Source organism: Tinamus guttatus, unplaced genomic scaffold, assembly GCF_059628265.1.
Source record: "Tinamus guttatus ecotype Peru unplaced genomic scaffold, ASM5962826v1 Tinamus_guttatus_pri_ptg000657l, whole genome shotgun sequence".
NCBI lineage: Eukaryota > Metazoa > Chordata > Aves > Tinamiformes > Tinamidae > Tinamus > Tinamus guttatus.
The window spans coordinates 365,722-372,892 of NW_028289191.1; positions in this window are offsets into that span (position 1 = coordinate 365,722).

Consider the following 7,171-nt stretch of genomic DNA (forward strand, 5'->3'; position numbering starts at 1 on the left):
GGTAGTGGATGTCCTGATATCTCAAAATGTACTGAAACTGTGAAGCTTGCTGAGCTTAACTGTTGGGTACTCCCTTGCGGGGCAGGGCTCAGGTTCCAGTCCCTACACACCTGGTGTGGCACAGCTCACCAGGGAGACAATCCAGCCCACAGGAATATATTCTGCACTCTGCCGCATCTTTCTGGAGACAGGGAAGGTTTTTCTAGTGGTGAACACTGCTGGAATGAGCAAAGGTTTCTATAGCCTGGTAGCCTTGAGTAGACTTTCTAGTGTTACAATGACATCTCTTGCTGCTATAGCCACGACCTCTTATTTAGCCCTAAAAGAGAGTGACAACTTGTTCTCTTTGCTTCTGCCACATATTCAGCCAGATGATATTATTTTCCTAGGCAGTACGTGGTATGAGGTTAGTATTCCTTTAGACTGGGGAAGAAATTGGCTAGAAGATAGACATCAAGGTGTCTGTCCCCACTTTAGCATCTTTGCTTTTAAAAGGAAGAAGAGAACTCTTCAGTCTGGGTTTTGCACAGAGGCATCTGCTTTGAAGAGGAGCAGATCTTCAGACGGCTCTCTGTTTCTGCATGCTAGCTCTAGTCAACTTTAAGTGCAGTCTGTAGGCTTGCTTTATTATCCTTGGAAAATAGTTAAAATAAATAGTTAAAATAAATAAATTCTTCATTGATTGGATAGGGAATGCTCACATCAAATGTAAGTAAGTAAGTGCTCTGTATCCCCTCCTTATGTTTGCCTGTTGTGACAGCGCTTATGTGCTTAAGCTGATGTTCCAGACCAAAGAGAATCATTCTCTATTCTTGATATTGACATGTTGTTCTTTTTGTTGTATTTTTTTTCATTGTTTCTTTCTCTCCTCACCAGTGGAATGTATTGGCACTCTCTGAAAAAATGAGTAAGGAAAATAATGCTAGGGTATCTGTTTTGTTGAATAGATTAAGATATTTCACAAATAGGAACATAAGAGGAACATAACAGTTTCAAATCTGTCTTTCCCTGATTTAGAATATAATTCACTTCCTCTTCTACCTTCCATAACATTGGGCACATATAAAAACCACTGCTCTACAAAGTCAGTCTTTTTTTTCCCAGCTTCTCTTGTTGATGCTATTCCACTTCACATAAATTATTAAATATTACTGTTAAATAATAAATATTAAATAAATGGGCCGGAGAGAGAGCAGGAGAAAGTCTGGCACCAAGATCTTTCTCATAACATTTCCATCTCTTGTTTTTTGTTTTTGTTTTGAAAGCCTCGCTTTTTATCTGATTTTCAATTTAAAAATTCATAATTGTGAATTTTTTGATTTAATTATTTTTCCTATCATTCATATCATAGGCTCACAAAATTGGACATGAATATATATAGATGTAAAAAGCATTCATTTCTTAAATCATAGGCAGTCAATGATAGAAAATATCCAAACTAGTTATAGTACAGATAGATAAGAATTGAAGAGGAAGACTTATTCCAACTCATGGTCTTGTTTTTTATTTTTACAGACAGGGTCATATTTTATGAGAAAGCTTTCTCCTCTGTGTGCACATGAACATGTATTCAGGCAGCTGTCTAAACAGGAGGTCTATTGAAATTACCCAAACACAGAGTGATGTTAAACTCCTGGAACGGCTGTTGGAGTGATAAATGTTTGCAAGCCATCACTCATATTCCATCTATTCTGCTTTTGGAAATCTTCCCCCCTTACCCCCTCCCTGCCCCCACCTTTTAAAATAAATAAATAAATTATAAACTCAGTAACACTACTTGAATTGATAAATACCATACACATGGTCAGATGATATCAGGTGATTGATGCCCGGTAACAAAGTGCCTAGATGAAACTTTTTCTTCAGAGATTTCCTTTTGTTGTTGTTGTTGTTGTTGTTGTTGTTGTTGTTGTTGCTGTTGTGGGTTTTTTTTCTGATAGTGTAAGCCACAAGCTGGCACAGTATCTTTCTGCAGTTATTGTGATGAACTATTCTTAGAGCACTGATTTCAGAAGTTTCAGAACACATAATTTGAACTGGTTATTTCAAAATAAGTTATGGTAAATCTATTTTAAAAATACAAAAGTAAAACTGCATACCTAACATTGTGAACATCTTTGTGAAAATAGTGAAAATTTTTTCATCACTCTAAACCAAAGCTGGGGTTTAGTCCTTGGACATTGTAATTTTAACCCACTTTGCAAGATGTGGCTTCCCCGCACTGCCACTTCCTCCCCTAATAAGGCCATTCTCCCACAGAACTTCTAAATAAAATACATGAACTTCCAGTCATTAGAAAATTATTGAAACCCACATTCCACTTTAAAATCACAAAAATAGCTTGGTGCAGCTTTATTACTACATTAAAATTCTTTGGATCCTTCTTTCATGGAAGTTGCAAAGCAAAGTATTATGGGTTGATATGAGGGATGAACGGGTTGGCAGTCTTATGAAACAACATTTGAAGGTTATTTGAGCAGAGTCTTCAAGCTCAAGTTTGGTGTGACCAAAAAGCTGTCAATTGCTCTGAAGAAGTGTCTACAACTTGGGGCTATCAATTCCCCAAAGCTGTCTTTGAACTGGAACAGAGTTGTACCTGGCCTGGGACTAGGAAAGAGGACTGTTCTGCTGTTGAGTCCAGAGACTATGTGATAAGTTCAGAATCACCTCCCTCTTCCTCAGAATTCAAAGGCATTAAGATGTGAAGTTTTGTTTTCAGTGCATCCCTCTATAACTATATGACTCAGAATTAAAACAACAGACTTACTTCTGAGCACAAAGGTTATGACAGCATGTATTAATGGTTAAAATAAATACATTTTCCCAACAAGACAAATTATGCAGCAATATTCAGTATACCTGGAAAGGTCAGTGCAGAATTCGTCTGGGAGCAGAAACAATAAATTATTTGTGTGATAAAAGCAATGCGTTGCCTAGAACAAAATGCACTGTGTTTTTTAACTCTGACAATTTATTTTCCTTATAAATAAAACATCATCCATGGTAAAACAATGTAGTGTGCAGTGAACAGAAATAATCTACAATTTTTTAGCATGCACTTTAACAATGGTGTGAGTAACAGTAAAACAAGTTCAGCAGTAGATGGAGACTAAGAGCTGGCTCTACAGGTAGGGAGGAAGAGCTGTTTATAACGTTTCTAGTAATATTACAACACAAACAGTCCTTGTTGCAAAATGTGCAGCCAATGAGAGTGAATATTCATAATCACAATATAACTTATACCTTCTTGGAGCACAAAGTTTCAATTTAGTTTATTTGTCTTTCAGTTACACACAATACTTTGCACATATGCAAAATGTTTTGTCCTCTCTGCTTAATCTTAGTCTTCAAATTCTCTTAGCACATTTTTCTGAAAGTTCTTTTAATTTATATAGTGCATATTTAATTTGTTGTGTGTTAAATTCATAAAAAAAAACTCAAAAATATGTTTAAAATAATCACAATAGAAATCTTTGTATTTCTAGTCGACATCAAAGGAGTATTTGGACCATAAGTACGTACCAGCACATCCTATTCTATTTTGCCACTCAGAGACACCAGAGGTCTCCTCAGACACACAGGTTGCCCTAGATGTTCAAACTGCAGAAACAGTGCCTTCACTGATAGAAATCTGATAGCTTCTTCTGTGAGCCATCCAGAAAGAAATAAGAAAATACTAGTTGAAATTATTTCTACCTATACCTCAGTCCCATGGTATTTCAGCTCAGGCAGTTCAATATTTATAGATAACATGAATGTATCAAGACGCTTTTCCTTAAACACCAGATTACAAATATATTGTCTTTAACAGAAGACCCTAAAACAAAGGTTTTTCTATTTTAGGACCATAAGGCTACTTTTCTGGCAATATGTGAATAACATCACCTCATCCATGTTGTTTACAAAACATCTGGACAAATTGTAATAAGTTACTGTGGTAACACAGTTTTCAGTCAGCAAAAAGACAATTGCTCTTTTGTCTATCTCCTCCTTTCCATCTGTGCTGTTTGTCCATTTTTATCTAAACAGAAAGTAAACTTTTGTGGAATAAGTATTAAAATATTTATTCAAATAATTGTTCTTAGAGATCTCTACAGTATCTGCCTTTTGTAAAACACCGTAAAAAACATATGCAGTGATATCTTTTCCATCTTTTTTTTTTCTTTTGGATGATATAATTGCTTGTGAATGCATTTCTGAGTTATAAATTGTTCAGAGATGTAATGATTAATGGTTTCAATGGTCTTTGGTCTTCCATAACTATGGTAGGACTATGAAAGTGGTTCACAAGGCTTTGGACAAAAGTCCTGAAACCTGTTTTCAATTATGCTTTAGATTCCACAGTAACCAGAATTAGCATGAAAGTTTGTTTATTTTTAACAGAACGATAGAAGTCTCCTAGACTTCTGGCATATAAAAATGAAAGACATATAGAATCAAAGAAGAAAGAATGGTGCCAAGTACAAATTGTAATATAAACCTAACCTTGACACCAACTCTAATGATGCCTAGTTAAAGAAGTCTAGTAAGCTCTGTCAAAAAAGGTCATAGAGAAAACATAGTAGCAGAGAGGGGAAGTAGAAGATAACATTTTGGCCAGAAGATCTTGCATTCTGCTTTCTGCCAGGTAATTTGCTTATTCCATGTAGAAATCACCTGAACTAACTTTAGATTTCTACCTCTAATTCTAATCTCATCTAATCTAATTCTAATTCTAATCATTATACTCCAGATATGTTCAATAGAGAGGGTTAGTCATCTTGGATGTTACATACTTCTATCCTCTTACAAGAAAAGTCAGAAAAACTAGGTTGGATCCATGTGTTGATATTGCACTACAGATCGGTTGAATAGATGTGGCCCAAAGAACTGGAAGCAGAAGAAAAGCTGAAATCTGTTATGCTCCTGGGTACCTCAGCTGCACTAATGGGAACATGATTTCCTGTCCTACTCCTTAGACCAAAAATAGTTATAATTGGCAAAGAAACTATAAAGCTGGTCCAAAGATTTACAGTGTAGTGCTTTCTATGAAAGAAAGATTAAGTACAAACTAACCGTTTTACAGAGAGTTTAGCAATTATATTTTCTTCAAATGAAATTCAAATTCTTTTTACATGAAGATTTTCATTCAGAAATATTGGTCATCTTGACATCTTAATATAATGTACAATGTAATTGGATGTATATAAACTAATTACATGACTATATGGAAGTTGTAAGTCTAAACAATCAGAGCTAAAATGAAATATTTCACTAGCCTTGAACTGCAGTGTTTGAATTTTTGTTTCATAAAAATTTTCCAAGTATCTGTTCCTCAAACAGTTCATATTTGTTTTTCAGTTTTCATACTTACTACAATCAAAGTCAAAGGCTTGTTTTCTTACTAAGTATCTCTTCTTTTTCCTCCACCAGTGTTTTCTATTCAGTCACCCTGTGGAAGACAAATTTGCAATTACAAGATTACTATATTCCAGTATCCATATTTGCTCACCAGTGTTAATTTAACATTTCTCTGCCACCCTGTATTAAAAAAGAGTGGGCAATTTTAGTGTATTTTTAATGTATAAGAGATGTATAAGAGATTTTAAAAGGACCATCTGAAAGGAAATTCAGGGTTTACATGGGTTTCATCTCAAAAGCAGCATGGGCAATATCACGCCAGTGCTTTTTTGAAAATGTAATGAGGAGTGACAGGATACAGGCAGGTTTTACTGTAAAGTGCTTTAAGAGCACATGCCAGTTGCCTACAAAACTGGACTCAATTACAAGGAAAGAAATAATTTTACATGAGGCCTAAAAGTTCCTAAAATAATGAAACCACTGAAATCAGATGATCATTCAGAGAGCAAACAAAGTAGAGGAAAGAGTAAAGAAATCTTTATTCTTTACTCTTTTACTACTTTATTCATCCTCTGAAAAGTGCTATAATTTTTAGGGAATTAACTACGTTTATCGTACATATTATAGTTGGAGTGGAAACACTAGAACTGCAAAAAAGAAGGTGCACAAAACATTTTTCACCTTATATTTTACAGTAAACCTGACAAAGGAACCTATCAAGGGACTTAGCAAATCATCATGTCTTACTGCAATGTAATTTACAGTTGCATTTGCAGGCGGACAACAGCAGGCTCAAAACCCATTACAGCCAAAGATAACAACATTAACTTAATCCTAGCAGGCAAAATACTCTAGTCAGTACAGTTGCAGGTACAGTAAGTTGAAATATGCAACTGCAAACAATCCTGAGAAAGGTTAGTGCAGCACAAGTATTTAACAATGCTGGTGTTGCATTTGGGTGTTTGAGACAAAGGTCATTACTAGTCATTGAATCAGAGAAATATATACTGAATACTTGCCTCTAAGAGTTTTGTTACGTCGAGCTTTCAGAGCAGTACTCTCAGCCACAAGCAGTACTATTCACATACCCCAAAGCCTTTGGTTAAAAACCTGATTAGAAAACATACCCAACTCCAAAGGGGTCTCACAAAAGTCAGCCATGTATTTGGATTTTTATACTTAATAATCCTTCTGTCCATGATAACTTGTACACAGGAAAGGCAGGAAAACACCTACCTGGACATTTGCATTATTTCTCGATCTGTATTTACAGGTCCAACTGTAAATATACAAACAAATTATTAAATAATGCAAATGTATATATTGATTTCCTCTTTTGGGGGGATGAAAGCTGTTTCAGAGTAAATCACTAAGAAATAAAATGCTTCTATCAAATAGTTGTAGTTTTAATTAGCAAATTTTAAGAAAAAAAAATGCAGTATCCACTAACTGTGTAAGGCTATTCCCTTGTCCTTGCTTGGTGGTTTGCTGCTAAGAGATCACAGTCTGAGTTCCCAGCTTTTAGTCACATATACATTATTTCTTAAACAAGGCCATGTAACTCCCATATTTCAACTGGGTTCAAGCTGGAATCTGTAAGGTAACATTAACTCTGGGATTTTGTTCCTGTTATTGTTTCAGATTCAGACGTTGCTAAGAAATTTATAAACATAATTAATTGTTAGATTTTAAGACCTCATTTCTCTAGTGAAATCTGGCCATGTCAAAGACAAAGAGAAAACAAATTTAACATGCCAGCACTGGATTTTTTCAGCATTTTTCAATAAACTAGTGCCTAGTATATTCTAATAGTTAATGCTTCATGTGTTGT